Below are 19,764 nucleotides of genomic sequence, written 5' to 3' on the forward strand. Positions count from 1 at the left end.
GCAAGTGCTGTTAGCGAGCACCTATGAAGGCCGGCACGGCGCACGAGGGGGTGGGTGGCCAGCGCCACGCCCGATCGCCTTTGTCTCCCCTGCTGCGACGTTTATACACCACACCAGGTATTTATTTCAGGCTGAGTTGACCTACGGGATGCCCAGGACTGGTTCAGATCATCGTCAGCGGTGTTGGTCGCGAGCGGGAATTGAACTCGAGTCGCCGGGTTCGTAGCGCAGTGCGCTAACCACTGCACTCCCGCTCCACTAACAAAAAGACAAAGATACCCCATATAGCCTTTGTTGGGGCACACACTCACACACCTGCAGACACACACTCCATAGAGGTCCCCCCTTGTTGTTTAACTCTATCGAGCACAGCAAGGGAATGCACGGCAGTTACGGGTAACTATTTGTTTGTGACAGCTGAAGAGATCGCTACAGCGAAGGGTACAGATGAGTACGGATAATCTACCAATATTCCTCATTCATCCACGTGACAAGCCACTTACGTTTATTCCATCTTCTTGCAAAGAGGACCCGGAGGCTTATGGAAATACACAAAGTCATTGTGTGTGTACAGCACTAGCCGATTACCCAGAGTCCACCGACACAGCGCGTTATATCGACGGCACTTTTTTTGCGCTATCACGTCAGACAACCCAGCAGCATTCGTTTAACGGGCTACATCCTGCTGATGAGACTCAGAAGAATTTAAACCAGTCCAGGATTTGCTGCTTCAACAGAACCCTCCTGGAAGCTGCTGGCACAGGAGGCTCATTATTGGATTTACTTAAACGTTTATTTGTGGCAAATAAAGCAGCTCCATATTTAGTTGTTTCAACGATAGTTACATGCCAAATATAAAACGGCATTTCGCTACCGGATTCCTGGACCAATGCTTTCCAGCAGCATTGGTATGTGCAGACAGTCCCCGGGGTACGGAAGGGTTAGGTTCCCGAGAATGATCCGTAACCCGAATTTTTACGCATGTCGGATAAACTGAACAATGTTCTCCCAAAATCAAGATAAATTCCTTTTACCTTAATCCTATTGAAGCTCGAGCGAGACGTAAGGCTGCCCACCTGCTGCCTGCCTCACGCCTCGCTCCACGGCATTCATTTGCAACCTCACCGTGCAGCACCACCAGAGCTTACGTAACGAACGCGAAAATGTCCGCGTATTTAATGTTTTTTTTACATGATTTATGGGAGCATTTCCACAAGGTCGGATTTCCGCAACCCGGGGACTGTCTGCATGCACGTTTAATTTCTTTCCCACCGTACGTAGCCAACCTCACTAATCGGAGGTGTGGGGGAAGGACAAAAAAACTACACACAAAAAGCGGTTCTAAAGAAATCAGTTGTCAATCAAAATGTAAAAGTGCATAGCTCCAGTGACTTCCTAATATCGGAAGGAAGAGCGTTCCTGATGGTAGCAGAAGAGCTTCAGAAAGCGCGCGATGCAAGTGACCGTCTTTGTTCGGTGTCCGGCTTCGACTTTAGGAGTCTCATCAGCAGGGTGTGGCCTGGTAAACAAATGTTGGCTGGGATGCACGATGTTATGACGCCGGAGCACTTCAAGAACCAAAGTGGGGCCTGCTCAGTGCCGTAAAGAAGAGAATGCAACATTTTTTTTGTTTAGAATGCATTTGCGGTAAAATAAACGAGTTATGAACGTTGCACTATCAACAATGATGTCACTGGATGTTTCAGTAGGCTGGCCATGGTGCAGTTAGACGACGAAACATTCGTACGATATCAGGGTCTACAACACACACATCACGCATTTTGCAAAAGATCGTTGTAACGTGATTCGCGTTGCTCATTGCATGTTCTTCCACACGGTGTGTTTCATTGCTTGAAAAAAAGTACGTATGAAATAAGCACGGGAATTGAAGTTTTTTAAAAAAAAAATTGCTGTTACCCATTGAAACGCTTTGCTGAATGTTTTCCAGACTAATTAGCGGCACCGATGGTTGGTTACATGACATCATAATTAATTTTCGTTTGTTTGAATATTAAATTATTCCTTGTGTCTACTGATAGCAACGTGCATTATACACATTATATATTGTAAAGTTTCACTTATATGAAACACTTATGGCAGGCATCGTGTGAGTGAAGTGCCGTTGAAGACATTTCTTTCCACACTGGAGTGCGTACAACAGAGCGCATACACCGACACGCACAATACAACTGGGGGAATAAAATAAGTCATCGGAACATCGTCAAAAAAAACCGATCGTAATATAATTTAAATTGAATCGGGGCAACCCCATCGTTTCGCTTCAAACTCGGGCAGCAGTCAGTTTGAGCTTCGCTGATTTCCCCCGCTAACATTACGGGATAGGTTCGGGAACCGAACTTAGTAAAACCGTGCCATAATGGCTCAGTGGGCAGCGACGAGGCTGTTCAAACAGCGCACGAGAGCCGCTTCAAATGGAATGACGGAAACATGAGGCTGAAGGGAACGTCGCGTCTCAGACTTGTCGAGGCCTTCGGTCATCGAGACCGCCGTTCGTGCCAGGAAATGACTCCGCAAGCTCTGCCGGATGACGCAAAAAGCCGCTCGCTACGTTTCTTTCACTGCCAATTCAGTCTAAACATACCGGCTGTCATTCATCCATACGGAGTGTTGACCGTGAATCTAAACATCAGCTACGGTGTGTGTGTATATATATATTTTAAGAAGGCAAAATTAACGGCAACGTCCCCATGGCGTCCTAAAACTGCGCCGTTTTGTTTTTCCGCGGCCGATGAAGCCAGCTCGGAGGGAGAACAAAACCTCTCACATGTTTTAATAATATACTATTTCACACTCTGAGCGCACGATGGGAACTGCATCTATTTCCGTGGTGGGGGGGGGCGGGCATGCAGTGAATTCCAAACACGGAATAAGGAGTGGGGAGGAAGAGCGCTGGCATCAGCAGACTCGGAGTGAAACAAAGGACCAATCAGTCACTCGCCTTAATAAAGGCCACTCTTCACCAGCTGACAAATGGCTCAATGGGCAAGCTGCTTGCTTTTCGCCCCCTATCTCTTTCTCTGCCGCATCCCAATCCCCTGGGTTCTTTGTTTTCTTTTATTTGCACCCTTTCATCCGTGGACTCCAATTAGCTCCTTTTCAGCCGCGTTCCGTGATGGGATTACCAGGGCCCTTAATGCCACAAAGTCAGAATCTTTCTGCCATTTCAAGGCAAAAGCAGTGCTTTGAGCCTGTGTGCATATGTGGGTCGGCACACGTCTTTGTGGGAGCGGTAGTGTCGCGGTTAGCGTGTTGCGCTACGAACTCTGGCAGACCCGAACTTGATTACCGCCCATGGTCAACACTAGTGACGATTATCTGAACCGGTCCTGGGCCTCCCCTAGGTCGACTCATCCTCAAATGAATACCTGGCGCGGTGAGTAAACATCGCCACTCGGGAAACAAAAGCGGCAAGGCGTAGGGTTGGCCACCCATCACATCGTGTGCTGTGCCAGCCTTAATTAGGTACTTGCTAACAGCATTTGCACGGACAATCTGTTCGGGCTGTACGAGGAATATGTTTTTGTCCGTGTTTGTATGTTAGAGAAGCAACCCTTGTCCTGCAATGCACAACACTGGCAATCGGCATCTTAAATCGCTGACATGCTTTATTGTATGCGTTCAAGTATGCGTTCATGTGTGCATCTGTGGACTGATACATGCTCCCCGAGAATAATCTGTTCTGACGAGTCCTGCATTTGTGCATATGGTAACCGTGCGGGCGTGTCTGAGAATGGCTGCATGTTTGGCAGGAGAATGCCACCTCTCCTAGCATCGCACCCTCCCCACTCAGCCATCCATCCAGATCGACAACCATCTATCAAGCCAACCAGCCATCGATCCATCCACCCATCCAGATAACCAGCCAGACCATTTACTCACCCAGCCATCCAATCATCCAGCCACCCAACCTAGGCGCTAGCCATGCAATCATCCATACCGCCAGCTTGCCAGCCATTCATCCGTCCAGTCATCCAGCTTGTCCACCAGTCATCTATTCATCCAGATATCAATACAAATAGCCATAAATTGAGCCATCCAGCCATGCAGCCATACATTGAACTATCCTTTGTGCCAGCCATTGATTCATCCAGTAAGCCAACCTTCCATGAAGCCAACCACCCATCCATCTGGACGATAAGTTTACCAGCCATTTGTACAGCCATCCAGCTATCCATCTAGGTATGCGACCATTCATCAATCTAGCCATACACCCACCCTTCCAGCTATCCACCCATCCAGTCAGCTCTCCGTTCTCCCATCCACAGCATTCACCCAACCCGCCCACCCACCCCGTCCGGGGCCCCCACCACCGGTGTTGCCAAGTAGAACCGCACGTCTCCAGAACTGCATCCATCTCCAGGGGAGACGTACGACCGCCGTGTAATTGCATGGGATTTGCGCAGTCAAATCCTCCGGCCGCAAGGGGATGCGAGCAAATAGACCGCCAAGCGGCCGCGGACGAAAATATCCACAGCGACCACCAACCGGCACCACCGCCAGCAGCAGCACCAGCAGAGCTTGAGCCTCGCCCAAAGCACACGCGTGCGAAACGCGCTCATCCGGGAGACCGGCACGACGCGCATTCTTCGAAAAAACACGCCGAGAGTAGTAATCGCGACAATGCCGCGAGGGGCCATCGGCCTTTATTTTGGAGACATTTTGATGTGCGGCCTTGCCTGTGGTTGTCATGTCCCAGAGAGAGAGAGAGAGAAACCGGGGACGTGCGGTGGGCTCCAGGGCATTTCGGCAGCGAGCTCCATCTCAGGTTTTTCCAACCAAATAAAATCCACGCTGCCTCTCTCTCGCGAGGACAGGTCTGGCAAAGGCCCAGCAGCCCACCCACTGGTGCATTGCACATCGCCGCGGCTTTCTCGGTGCACTACAATTAATCCATTAATCTACCACCTGCACCTTCGATTACAAAACCCGAGGCGGAGCTCACCGCCCGCCTGCAACTGGAGCGCGCGCAAAATATTCTTCACTGCGTCTTCTGCGTGGACTCGGTGACCAATCACAAGGGCAGCTCGAGCAGCTACCAATTTGTTATTTCACAAGTAGACAAAAATATATATTCTCCTCCCCTCCAAACCCCCGTGCTTACCCTCGAGGGTTATCCGAGTTAAGGAGGCGGACACCAGGGATGTCGAGTGGAACGAAACGCACGGACGGGCAGGTTCAAAATGATAAAACGTTGGTAATAATCATTGCGTCTCGCATTGCGTCCAGACTGGTGTCAATTCCCATGCACGCCCCTTCTGCATGCACACGAAACGTTTGGTCACCAAGATACTTTTGGAACTAAAATCTAAATATATAGGCTCGAAATTGGCCAATATACTCGACGGTTAAGCCCCATACACGAGCACTTCTCAACACGGAAAAAAAACGGACGCGCGTGCGACCTATTCCAACGCTGCGATGTTTCCCGCAGAGGGGAGGTAGCGGCAGTGAAACGTGGGCTGCAGGACGAACAGCTTATATACAACCTATATACTGGGGGGGGGGGGATTGAGGGCTTCTACATTTACATTGCGACCACTGCGTCCGTATAAATAAAACATAGCCTGCGCCGGTGTGCTCGTAGGTTATTAAGAACATCACTGCGGACTGCTGACATTTCATGCATTCATTCCTTGAGCACACGTTGGGAACGAGGCCCGTAGGGAGACCGGAGCTGGTGACCACGTGTCACCACCAGCCAAGAGGAGGAGGTGGGGTGGCATTCTTGTCAGCAACGACTGGAAGGCGAGAGAGGGCCTCTCACTTTATTCGCAAAAGGAGCGGTGAGCGCAGTGGTTGAGCGCACGCCGCTACGAACGCGGCCACCGCTCCTCCGTTTGATTTCCCACCCGCAGCTGAAGCCAGCCGGCTTAGTGGTGTCTGGACCGGCGCTCGGTGTCTCAATTATTCCCCTTTCCCCCTCCCACCTTCGACAATCCGTAAAGTGACTAGCATGGTGAAGTATGGTCAAACAACCCCCGTGACCGACACGGCCTGGGGAGGCGTTCCTCAAGCGGTGGATCCACAACAGGACTGAACTGTACATAAGTATAGTCCAAGTATATTAGACATATATTAGACATATATTAGACATATATGAGTATCCCCCTGTAGAGCCAACACACGCTGATCGGGCCAGTGCTGTTAGCGAGCACGGTGCACGAGGGGAGGTGGTGTGATCAACACCACGCCCGGCCGCCTTTGTCTCCCCGTCGCTGATGTTTACGCGCTCCAAAAGGCACTCGTTTTAGGCCGAGTTGACCTCGGGGAGGCACGGGATTGACTCGGATGTTTTCCACTGACGGCGACGAACTCGGAGCACGGGGTCCAGTATAGCCTGTAACAGACTGTTGGGGCAAGTGCTGTTAGCGAGCACCTACGAAGGCCGGCACGGCACACGAGAGGGATGGGTGGCCAGCACCACGCCCGGCCCACCGCCTTTTGTCGCCCGAGTGGCGATGATTTTTGCACACCGCACCAGGTACTCATTTGAGGTTGAGTGGACCTAGGGGAAGCCCAGGACCGGAATCGAACCCGGGTCGCCGGGTTCGTAGTGCAGCGCGCTAACCACTACACTACCGCTCCTCACACACACCAACCACCCACAACCCACCCTCCCTCCATGCAGGGCTGTAAGGAAATGATCCCTATGCAGCTTTCATTGTAATATTCAGTTTCCTCTGAACCCTTTCTCTCTCCGTCTCGCTGCGTCTTCCTTTGACACTCATTCTCTCTCCATCCCTCCCGTACTCACACTCATGGGAGAGAAAGCGCGAATTTACAAAGGGAGAGACCACGCTTCCATCATCCTCGTGGACACAGGGGGAGGACATTCAACGAATCTCCTTTTGAAGCACGGCGCGGCTCGCGGTTTAGGGAATACAGCTCATCCATGGGCCAGTCTAATTTCATTTCAAAACAAACAAGAAAAAGGCCATTGGCAAAGGAGAGATGTACAGGTCAGCAGGCTTGCTTTCAGTCCTTGCTTTAACGTTATTCATGCACGTAGATGGGCAAGACAGGTGATGAGATTGGTTTGGGGGGGAAAAAACACGATCAGAAGGACACACATATGACAAAGACTCCCCCACATAGCCTTAACAGACCGTTGGGGCAAGTGCTGTTAGCGAGCACCTATTAAGGTCGACAAGGAACACGAAAGGGGTGAGTGGGTGTCCGCATCGGTCTCCCCAGTGCTGATGTTTACACACCGCACCAGGTACTTTTGTTTAAGGCTGAGCCGACCTAGGGGAGGCCCAGGACCGGTTCAGGTATTCATCACCGACGTTAGCCGTGAGCGGCAATCGAATTCGGTTTGCCGGGTTAGTATGTGTTTACGTTGGACTTCTTTCGCACCGTACGTCGGCAACCGCACTAAATTGGAGGTGGCAGTTGCCCTAACCACACACTTGCACGCACTCACGGAACAAGACACGAGAAATGTTGTGTTTCATGTGGGATTTAGTGATGGAAGGGCTTTGTGTGGCGGTGACACAATCGTTAGCGCACTGCACTTCGAAGCCGACGGTCATAAAATGGGATCTGAGAACCCATTTTCACAAATCCACATTGATCACTGTGGAGCGGTAAAAACTGACTGAGGACATTCCCTTGCTCACCAAGACAATGTGGTAAAGCCCCACGTGGACTAATCTCCAGCTGTTTCCATCTGTTTGGGGGAGGGGGGGGGGATAAGAGTGTTGCCCACCTCGGATGCGTGGGGTTTTCCGCTTCGCTCTCACGTGTATGACAAAACTCATTAATGGGATGAAAAACATCTTAACATATAGGGGACTACAAAGCTTGGGCGATTGTCGGTAGTGCCGGGGTCACCATCGTGGCTGCTTGCATTGTCCTCTCTCTCTCTTGTCGAGAGTAAGTGGTGGCGTGCTACAAGTTAACATTAATTCATCATCATTATTATTATACATAAATACTCACTTATGCTACCGATAAATATTAACAACCATGCCGTCCAGATCGCAATCCCGTACTGCGCTGTGCAATTCGCTGCGAGGCCATTTCTCCAACCCACTACTGGAAACAAATATCTCCTCGCTGGTAAATGAAAAACGTTAAACAGTTGTTGTGGTGGATGTTCAAAAAATTCCGCCCTGCTCAATTACGGGGGTAATTGGATTTTATAACAGTTCACTGAAACACACACACACACGTACACGAATGCGCACTGCTGTGTGTTTACATGCACAGTATATGCAGGCATCATCCATTATTAAGGCATTAGAATTATACAGCTGTTTCAGCTCGATCGATGAGACTGCAAAGATTCCCCTATATAGCCTCTCACATGCTTATTGGGATCAAGCGCCGTTAGCGAGCAGCTTCGCAGGCTGGCACGGCACACGACTGGGTGGGTTGTTGACGAGCAACCACGCGATGTTTACACACACAGCACCACGTGCTTATTTAAGGCCCAGTCAACCTAGGGGAAGCCCAGGAGCGTGGCCGGCTCAAACATTCGCCATTGCTATCGGGAACCGAACTCGGGTCGCCGGGTTCGTAACGCGGTGCGCTCATCACTGCGCTAAGGCCCCCCACGTAAGACATGGCACAGACACACACACTGCAGTACGGTTTGTAGAGTCTCAACCTCCACGTGTCCCCCCCATGAAGAGAGCCCCCCCCCCCCCCCCCGCCTAAGATGCAGTTCATCTCTGAAGCTTCCAATTAAAGCAACGAAAAAAATCCCGTCTGTACGTTTAAAAATAAAAAAATCTGAACACGTTGCCAACATGTCGCTGTCCAATTATAATTCCTTAAGTTAACTGGATGGTACCGTTCATGCAGAACACGCCGTTATGTATTGGTACAGGAAGGCCTCGTTATGTATGGTCTGTCGTGCCGACGAATTTTTTATTTCGTTTCCGCGTTTGTTGTTTGGAAAATCCGCAAAGCAACAGGCGCCACGCGCGCGTAGCATCGTAAAATTATCTCGGTCGAGAGAGCCATCGAGCCCGCCATTACTTCTCATCGATCCCCAGCCGCCCGCCGTTGATGCCATTAAAACCTTGCGTTTATCGTGTGCGGCGCGATCAATATTGAGATAAATCAATAGCCCAGTTTCCTTCCCCACCCGTGCTCACTACCCACCCACTGAGATTCCCAGCCAACATCGGGCCAAGTGTCATTTGAGCTCCGTTCATTCCTCTCGGTGTCCCCCACCACCCCTCCCTGCTCCCCTGTCCCCCACCCACCAACTCTGCAAAACACCGCCGGCCTCAACGAACCGAGAGCACAATGCCCAAAGGCATAGCTCGACTTTAATCAATACGCTTCTCCTCTCTGCCTCACTTTACATCACTTGCAGTTATTATCAAGCAACAACGTTGGGCGATGAGGGAGATGGAGGGAGGGGGTACGGGAGGCAGAGGAGGGTGAAGAATGGAGGAGGATAAGAGAGAGAGAGAGAGACTGAGAGATGGAGGATGAATAACAAGGAGAGAGAAGGGGTGTGGAGACTGGAGGAGGGTAAAGAGGATGGAGGAGGTGGAGACTGGGAGAGGGAGGATGGTGGAAGAGGGAAGCAGAGGAGCGAGGAGGTGTTTGGAGAAGGTTGGAGGGACGATGTCTCTGCTCCTGGCTGAAACTCAAAGGGCGCAGATTCCCCACAGGGCCCATGAACGAGCGTCCCTCTGCGAACGTAACAGCAGACGCATGCCCTCGCGTGGGTCAAGATCATGAGCAAGAGGCCTCCACAAACCGCAAATGAGAATGTGACCGAGGTGTCAATATTCCAGAACGATGCCCGTTGCCCTTGTCACTAGGGAGCGTGCAATGTCGAAGAGCAGCAGTTTCCTGGACGCTGAATCGAATGACCCATGATGCCAGGCTAACCATGATATTTACCGTATTTTGTGGATTGCAAAGGACACCTGATTTCATATGTTTTAAAGCATAAGTTGTGGCTTGCGTCTTACACTCTGGTTTGTGTGTGACGAGATTTGTATAACTTTATTGACACCGGGCACAAGCGTGGGGTGTGGTCTTTACTTTTCGGAGCATCTTGTAATATGGAGAACACGGTACTGGTTACATAATTGTCACCTGCCATAGGCAATGCACAATTTCCACCACTGCTGCTGGACCATAACCGTTGACAATTGGCCGCTGTGTGTGTTGTCTGTGGTAACATTTTGGATACCAGGAGTCATTGTTTGCGGGTAGGTGGCAGATAATAAAATGTGCCAGAATCATCCCCTCTCCCCATATAAACGTTCATGTCCCTCACTAATGGTCCCCACCTGGGTAGGGCATTGAACCCAGTTCCACCCCCACCCCCCTCCCACTTCATTCAGTCCCGCCGCGCCGAACTCGGCCTGCTGCTGTTTCTGTTCACGGAAATTTTGCCCCCCCCCCCCACCACCCCCCTCCTCCATTCTGTGATTGGCACTTTGCTACCGGGGTTTCGCGTTGAGTTATTATTTTTTAAAAAAGATGCGCCAACATCACGCTTTGCCCCCCCACGCATCGTTGCAGATAGGATGTATGTTTTGTTTGTTCCCATCGTGTAGCCCCACCAGTCGCGGTCCCGGTCACCGTGACATTCGCGCGCGTGATTCACAGATTCACACCCAAGTGGGCAGACTTTGGGCCGCGTCCGCCGGGCTTGACCGGACGGACGTTCCCTGCCTCCACGCGTAATCCGCGCACGTGATTTCACGGGAAAACGAACGGCTCTGCTTTTTTGCACGTGCACACAGGCAGACGCGAGCCGCTCCCATAATCTCGGCTTCGCGCGATGGACATGGCACCAAACGGACGTCGAATTTCATTGGCTGCCCTCCACCGAACGGGAATGCCGCCTGCCCCAGCGCCGTACATCGTCTCGGGGAATCGCCGAGACAGGCCCATTGATTTCACATAAACTCCCCGGCCGCAATAATACTTTGTGTGTTTAATAATTACAGGCTACATGACGAGCGTAGTAAATCTGAATGACCTGTGCTCCGGCGGACGGTATTAATGTGACGGGCACACGCGGACACACGCGTGCGCGTGTGTCCGCGCTCTTCCGCACCGTGCGTAGCCGACCGCGCTAGTCGGTCGGTTTTGCGTGCGGTGCGAACGCGCAAAACCCACGCAGCCGATAGGGAAATTCACTTTAAATATGTTCGTACTACGAAGTAGCCTTCAACAAATAGTATACATCGGATTATATATGAGCATGAATGTGTTATTTTATTATTATGTTCTGTTATTATTTTAAAAAATATGACTTAGGACATTTTTTTTTTAACGAGGGTTGAACAGCATTGTGATGTTCGGTCCATTCAATTTTTGAGAAGATGTATACATAATCAGCATAATATGTTTTATTACAGCCATTAGACAATCCACTGCTGGATGAATTAGCCACCCCCCTTTAACACTGTCATCGTGGTGGTTGTTTGAACGTTATTCACTACGCTGTTGAGCGCAACTTGGTGACGAGAGGGTCCAGGAAGAACGACAGATTCCGTTCAGCACCGAAGAGAGCCGTGCCTGGAGATCAAACTCGGGTTAACAGCCTCTGTCCACCGCACCACCGCTCCATACAATACATATATAGAGAATAATGCAAACGAACATCTCTAGCATTGTATGAAAAGGGAAAGCGATGTTCGAACAGCTCTTATAATATCCTTGGGTCTTTCGGTGAAGTCACGTGGGTAGGTTGAAAGAAAATAACAAAAACAATAACAAAAACATGTTTTTGTTATTTTGAATATGAATTCCTGCAGTCACGAAAGCTTTAAGTAAAGCTATAATAAATAATAAATTAATACGTGCCTTATTGGATGTACAGTTATACAAGTGTAAACTGAATTATATATTTTTTAAAACCCGTATGATATGAATAGTGAGCACCACTCATTAAAATTATCTTAAAGCCCATACAATGCTTGCAATAACATCGCAACTATCGTGTTAAAATTCCGCATCGCCAAAGCACTTTGCCCCTTGATACGGCGGATCAGCTGAAAGCGGGCACGTGCACAAGTGTGCCTTTAATTGAGCCGTAGAGCCTAGAGTAATCTGCCTAGCTAAAGGCACTGTTAACTCGAGTGGCTGAGCCATTACCGATGAAAATACCCTGGGACTAGGGGATCTGCGATGCCGTGCGTAAGAGGTGGTAGGCACACGCAATACACAACTATCCCCGCGGAAATGTAAAATAAAAAAAATTCTGCTCGCGAGCAGCGCTTCTGAAGAACGGCACGCAACGCGAGGCGGTGCATGGTAGGGGCTGAACGATTTGGGGAAAATATCTGATTGCGATTTTTCTGACAGATATTGCGATTGCGATTTGCGATTCAATTTTTACAAGTCAAGCTTCAGTTCAATATTCACTGTGTAATAGATTTAAAACATGTGATGGAGCATTACCACGTGATACCATCATCAAATATGAACTGCTCTATATATTTTAATGCAAGGATGAGAACTTAAATATGAATTGCTTCCAACATGTATTTATTAAAATGTTTTAATTGAAATAGAACAATCAAACATAGAACAATTGTTAAGTTAAATAAATAAAGTTAGAATAATAAAAAAATATAACAATTCCAATAAGAAATAATAGGACTTTTCAAATCGCAAAAAATCGCAGCCTTTGCGATTTTCTAATCGCATTGTTTCAAATAGCGATTTCGATTCGAAATCGATTAATCGCTCAGCCCTAGTGCATGGCCAACACCATGGCCGATCGCCTTTCCACCCCCAGGACTGCTGATGTGCAGACACAGCACCAAGTACTATTCTAAGATATTACAATAGGTTTTACCCTTCGTGGCAATACAACAGTTGTGTTAAGATGTTAAAACGCCAAACAGAATCCTATTTCAAGGAATCCTGTTTTTCAAGGAAAGGTCCCATAGTGTAGCTGCTCAACCCGAGTTATAAATGTCCTGATAGTGGCATTGTCTTTGCGCTGTTCGCCTTTTGGCGTCCTCTGGTCTAACACTTTGAAATAATACACAAAAAAGCTGTCTCTGGTGCGGACCATCAGTTTCAAAGACAACGCCTCATATCTTGATTTGAAGCAGTCTGCCTCAGCAGCAGACCATGCTTTCCCACCTGATGACGGACGCTTGTGTTGCGCCCGAAACGTCGTTATTTATTTTATTTTATGCCTACGTGACCTTTACCGAAAGAACCAAAGAGTATAATGCTTCATATATTATCAGAGCATGTTTGTTTTTGTTTGCATGTCCACCACAAGTACGTGTGTTTGGTTATTAACATCTTAACACAACCGCTTAATTCCCAGAAAGGGCAACACCTTATTGTTCTATTTGAATACTGGCAGGAAAGGTCCCATAGTAATAATAATTGAAGGCTTCGTCCACCTCGGGGAAGTTTGTGGCTCCAGTGGCGGGACGAGAACATCGAGGCATGTGAAGGAATCCCCGGGCGGACTGGTTCAGGTACCGATCTTAACCGTGGCTGGGAATCGAACTCGGGAAAACGGGGTTTGTCGTGCATTGTACCGTCGCTCCGCACACTCACACACCGAAGGCAAAGATCCCTCACTGAGCTCGTTTGACTGTTGGACAGAGAGTTCTGTCGGCAAGCCTCCCGCTAAGACCACCATGATAAGCGTACGCATGCACAGGCTTGCATGCACAGCTTTTTTTTCAGGGCCAGCTGCGTTGACGAAAAAAATATTGTTGTAAACTTCAAATATGTAAAGCATTTAAAAGCGACGTTATCAGCTTAATTGTAGCTCAATGTTTTCCTTTGTTCAAAGGTCTTCAGTTTGATCAACACTCGGTATTTAAAAGAGCCCCACAGTGCGTACGAGGGGACTCCACATTGTACATGGGTTCCCAGGGGCACATTTTACAGCAGTGAATATTGGTGACTGTACTGCGCTGATGAGTCCTAATTACGATGAAACCGGTCCGCTGTTGTCTATCGCTGCATCACTGCTGCTGTCAGTCGATCACATTTGCCCAAATTTATTTTAATGGCGATCTAAGACAAGAGGACTGCAATGCATTTCTTCGGGAAATGCTAATAGTGCGTTTAGCAAATGCACAAATGGCTGTGCGCTTCTTACAGATTTGTGTCTTATTTTAAACACAATGTACTGCACGGCTCTATGAACGTATTCACGTGCGTATGTATGTTGAACTTCTCTCACACTGTACGTAGCCAATCTGGATTTGTTAGCTTTCGTGACTGCAGGAATCCATACTCTTTGGTTCTTTCGGTAAAGTCACGTAGGTAGAAAAAAGATATTGTATTTGTTTAATTTTATTTAAAATATATATTTATTTTATTTTATTTCTAACTACGTGACTTTACCGAAAGAACCAAAGAGTATGTACGTAGCCAACCGTGCAAATCAAATCGGAGGTGCGTGGGAAGGACAACCCAACAGAAAAAGCAGTTCTAAAGAATGAACGTGCTTTCATTCGGCTTACATCCCATTCCAATGAATCAGTCGTCGGTTCCCCGACGGACTATCTGTGCAGTGCAATGCACGAGTCACAACCACTTCGCGGGAGCTTAGCATAACAATGCAGGACTTGCCACGACTGACTCAAGGGGACGGGAAAAGGAGATAAACGCCACTCCATCCATGCCCATTTGAGCAGGAAATTACTTTCACTTACTTTGACCATGAAACATGCTTCGTATATAAATATGCTTGCGGAGAACAGTACAACAAGCAAAGCGCGTGCTTCATTTCACAATTTTGCTACAATTAGACAAACCGAAGCAGGAGGAATTCTTCACATTTCTGCCAAATCGCCTGATGAAGCTGGCTGTAATCACCAGTGAAACAGGATTTCTTGAAAAAAAAAGGGTTCTGTTTGGTGTTTTAACGTCTTAACACAACTGTTGCATTGCCAGAACGGGTAAAACTTATTGTAATAACTAGACAGTTACACTCGGAGCAAAATACTGAGTGATTTACAATGAGTGACTCATTAATTATGTAACCCCTGAATAAATATGATACAATGGGACGGTGACCTGGCCCCGTGGTAGAAGGTTTTCCTGCACGTTGCAGAGGTTCGCGGTTCGAATCGAGCGGCCCGCCCCGATTAATACCGCGGGTGTAATAACCGCAATAATACCGCTACGCACCGTCTGCTTCACTCACAGCGGATGTTAAAGATCCCCCTGACGTCGTTCGCAAGAGCAGGCCATTTGTGTGCCGGTGTCAGCTTCCCAAATGAACCGGGGGTCGCAAATTGCTCGATTGAGATTGCACGCACAGCGGCATGCATCTCCAACGCAAAAACAATGCTGGCTAATATCTCTGGTCACTCTTGAAAATGAGACTCTTTCCGAGTCTGTTGAGTTCTCACTTGGTTCAACAAAATTAACGTAAAACCTCGTGGGTTTGACCCAAATACTGAAGTGCAATATTTTGTGTCTCTGCATTTTTAGCACCTGATGCCAGACTTCTAATGTGATCCAAGTGACCCAGTGGCGAGTTTCACCACGCTCCGAATTCGTCACCTAAGTTTGATTCCCAGTCAAGGTTAACATCAGTCACGTACGACATCTCAGTTGGTCACGTGTCCCCACCTAGACCAACCTGCACTGACCAGCGCGGTGAAGGATGGCTGACACAACCCATACACGACTGAAACAGCATACGGAGGCACATCATCCACCAATGGCTTGACATTGGGCTCTAAATGATTACATTCATTATTTTTAACATTGAGGCGGATTACAGGGACTCACAGATTTTAAAAACTATATCCTTTATTGAAAGACAGTTATCTTCACGGGTTCCTTTCAGGTGTAAACAACGCGTGTACATGTTCCGTCCATTGCGCATGAAAGTACCTTTACGTGCCGAGGAATGAAACGTAAGCGTCGCGAGTGAGATAAAGCGCGTGTCAGCCAATCTTCGTCACTGCTGCAATTGGGCTCCGACTCCAAATCTCCCGCGTTAACGATCCACCGCATGGGATCATTTGGCGGGTGTCACGATGAAATCAATTCAATGACCTATTGATGGATTTCTTTTTAGGTTTGTTTTACACGCATCGCATTGCGAGGTGTAAGAATCAATGCAATTCCGTTTGTAAGCCAACTGATAGAATTGAAGAAGGCGGATTGCCGCGCGGCATGTATGTATGCGTGTGTAGGGGGCACAGGTGGTGCATTGGCCAGTCATCTCAGTCAGTCGACCCGTGGCACCTGGGTCTGCCCCGTGACCTCCTGCCGGCGGGTGTTCGACACTTCACGTGGCCTCAACGTGCACATAGCCTGGCACAAGCGTCGTGGTGACGTCACCGCCACTTAGTGGCGAATGGCGGTTGTTGTTGTTGTTGAACTTATTTAGAACCGTACGTAGCCAACCGTGCTAATTGGAGGTGGTAGGTGCTACCCAAAGGTGTGATCGTGTGAGACGAATGGACAGAAATAACTTTTATTGTTTTATATTTTTATTATTTTATTGTTTCCCTTCTACGTGACTTTACCGAAAGAACCAATAATATGAATAGGAAGTAAGGAGTCAAGCAATAGCAATGTTCGGTGGAAGGAAGCAGTGGCAGAGAGCGACTGAGAAAAAAAGACAGGCTGATAGGAGCGGACGCAGAGGCTCTATAGAGAGGCGGGGAACGGCAGCGACGGATGTGATGTGATGATGGCGATGGCGGCGGTGAAGGACTGCTGATTGATGCCGCTGCCTGAAGTTTGTAGACTCCGTAGAGGGGTCGGACAGGAGGGAAGAGAGGAGATGGCATTTGAAAATTTTTAAACATTTTTTTACAAACGAGACGGAATGTTACTCATTGTTTTTTTTTCGGTAAAGTCACGTATGTAGAAATACCATAAAATTATATTAAAATCAAATCAATCAATCACGACGTTTCGCTGCCGTTCCCCACCTCTTTAATATAATTTTATGGTATTTCTACATACGTGACTTTACCGAAAAAAACAATGAGTAATTTATGCAGTCACGAAAGCTTTAATTCTTTATTGAGACGGAATGTTGTTGCTTAGAATCAATCTTAATGCGCGCGTAGAGATTAGTAAGGGTTGGGCTCAAGCTTTATACGTAATATTCTCAACTTTCAAACCTCACATATTTGTCATGCCTAATTACCGATTTCCAAATCTGATGGTCACATATATTTTTTCCACAGTCGTACACCACCGTGTATATACAGTGATCATAGTTTCTGGTTGAAATTAGTGTTGATTGCATTAACTCGGCATACAGATCAATGACAACACATCCTTGTGGACTGAATGTCTTTCGTCTTTAAAGCAGGATACAAACGTCAGCAGTAATTGGGAATGTTATTGACTAGAGAGTCATCGGTATCTCAGACTTACGGAGCAGCGGCGTAAGTGAAGAGACATGACCGCCAAATGTGTCCCGAGCTGGATCAAGGTCTGATGTTTTCGTTTTGGGGTCGGTACCCCTTTTGTGCATCCAATTCCTTTCGCTACGTATATGTATGTATGCTGAACTTCTTTCGCACCATACGTAACGAAGTGCCACGCACTCCATTGTAAATTGACCTTGCTTAAAACATTTTTATTCTCATGTTTAAACATGATATCACGAAAAAGCTAAATCGAAGTTAATGACAAACTTCCTCCACGATACCTCCGATGAGCACGGCTGGCTACATACGGTGCGAAATAAATTCAACATGCATACGTACGACTTATCATAGTGCTACAAGCCTTGTCTCTCTACAGTTATAAAACACGCGATGGCAAGACATGTGCACATGAACGCACGGTGCTGCATACATTCCATGAATGTACAGAACGCTCACGATACAGGCACCCCAAGCCAGGCCGTGTTTTATTATTAATATTTCTCCCAAAACAGCTGTTGTAGGCCATGAGCCAACTTGGCACTCGTGGCCAAAATCGCAGGCGACACGTGTACTCTTGTACCGTACACATACATACATTGCCACTTTGCATCTACCGGACCACCAATACGCATGTATAATAATGCGCACGCACGTGAGCACATGTACGCTCACATACCGACATACCAAGCAGAGGATGGCACGGTATATACAAAGATGCCAATGTAGGGTTTAACAGGCTGTAGGGGCAAGTGCTGTTAGCGAGCACCTATTACGGCTGGCACGGCACACGAGGGGGTGTGTGGCCAGCACCACGCCTGGCCGCCTTTGTCTCCCCAGGGGCGACATTTACACACCGCACAAGGTACTCATCCGATGCTGAGTCGACCTCGGGGAGGCCCAGGATCGGTTCGAACTCGAGTCAGCGGATTCGTAGCGCAGTGCGCTAACCGCTATACCCCCCTCCCCGTCCACAAATCACATTGTACAAAGGCATGTTGGTGGTGGTTAGCAGAATGGCAATGCATAGGTCAGTTCCATTCGTTCTCCAAGCGCGGTAGTTGAAACAAAGGTCGAAGTTTATAAACCCCCCCCCCAATCTCTGTCTACCCAGCAGGACTGTGCTTGACTGGACACAACCACGGTTCCTTAGTGGGAAGATTTCGTGTGGTGCGGTAACGTGTGGATACTCTCACCTCTTCCAAGATGCTAGCCAACGTGGGAAATAGATCAATAAACCCCTCCACTAGTGCTTCGATAGATCTTCAACACACGCACGCATACACACACGCATACACACACGCGCGCATACCTGTGCACTGTAGTCACATTACTACGCTGTTAAATTCGGAAACATTTACATTTTACTCGGCAAGGCCCCACTGTTCCACTTAGTGCATTTTCAGAAACGACTTGGTCACAAACGATAGCTCAACGAAGGACCCGGAGAAAAATCCACGCGTCCACGGGGAGAGGGGCACGCAAACTCCAAATATACAGCAGCAGGCGAACAGGGTCGGGATTGAACCCACGCCCTCCTGGTTCACTGGCGAGGCAGTTAACATCTCACCACCGCGACGCACCCACGCTTAGGACGAGGCACGTGAAAGTATAAACTGCCGGTGGTAATGTCATACGCATATTGATTGTAGCTATGGTATATATAGTGGCAGAATATGTCAGCTCAAAAGTCCATGCGGGTTGGAGTTCAACTTGCATATGCAATCACGCACACACATGCAAATCCATGTGAGATATGAATAGTGTGTACAAGAGTTTACATTGGCACATCATCTTGTCTCTTCAGTCATTTCCTTCCCAGTGACTGTCTCACTTTGTATGATGCATGGCGCTCTGATGTATATTATTTAAGGATGCCCTATAAATCGAAAATATTACGATTACATACGAATGATGCAGCCCTAATCCACATCTATGTATCCATGTACAGCGATGCTATGTACACACACAGGCATATACAATTCATGTTTAGAGCCCTTTTGTTAATCCAACTGAGGGTCGTGGGGAGTTCACCATACTTCACCACACTGGTCATCACGCGTATACCGCACAAAGCACACGTACACACAAAAGACAAAGACCCCCCTCCCCCCCCCAGGTAGCCTTAACAGACTGTCTGGTCAAGTGCTGTTAGCGAGCACCTATGAAGGCCGGCACGGGACACGGGGGTGGGGTGGGGGGTGTCCAGCCGCCTTTGTATCCCCAATGCCGATCTTTACATACAGCACCAGGCACTCGCTTCTTTATAAACGTCTGAGTCGACCTAGGGGGGCGGGGAGGAGGTCCAGGGCCGACTCAGCTACCGTTGTCATTCCATGGACCAGGGGAGCGGGAATCGAACTCGGCTCGCCGGGTTCGTAGCGCAGCGACGAAAAATCCACTACCCTACCGCGAAGCACATGAACGT

The 19,764-nt window shown here is 48.4% G+C and overlaps 2 protein-coding genes across 4 annotated transcripts in view; both read right to left on the reverse strand.

Annotated features, from left to right (window-relative positions):
* Positions 1-19,764, reverse strand: part of LOC116945217 (extracellular sulfatase Sulf-2-like) — a 155,262-nt gene that overhangs the window by 134,914 nt on the left and 584 nt on the right. The gene's annotated exons all lie outside the window — the stretch shown is intronic.
* The window catches only part of LOC116945221 (extracellular sulfatase Sulf-1-like), a 371,767-nt gene that overhangs the window by 132,095 nt on the left and 219,908 nt on the right, over positions 1-19,764 (reverse strand). The window lies entirely within an intron of this gene.

Source organism: Petromyzon marinus, chromosome 23 (assembly GCF_048934315.1).
Source record: "Petromyzon marinus isolate PM22_M1 ecotype Great Lakes invasive population chromosome 23, UKy_Petmar_22M1.pri1.0, whole genome shotgun sequence".
Classification (NCBI taxonomy): Eukaryota; Metazoa; Chordata; class Hyperoartia; order Petromyzontiformes; family Petromyzontidae; genus Petromyzon; species Petromyzon marinus.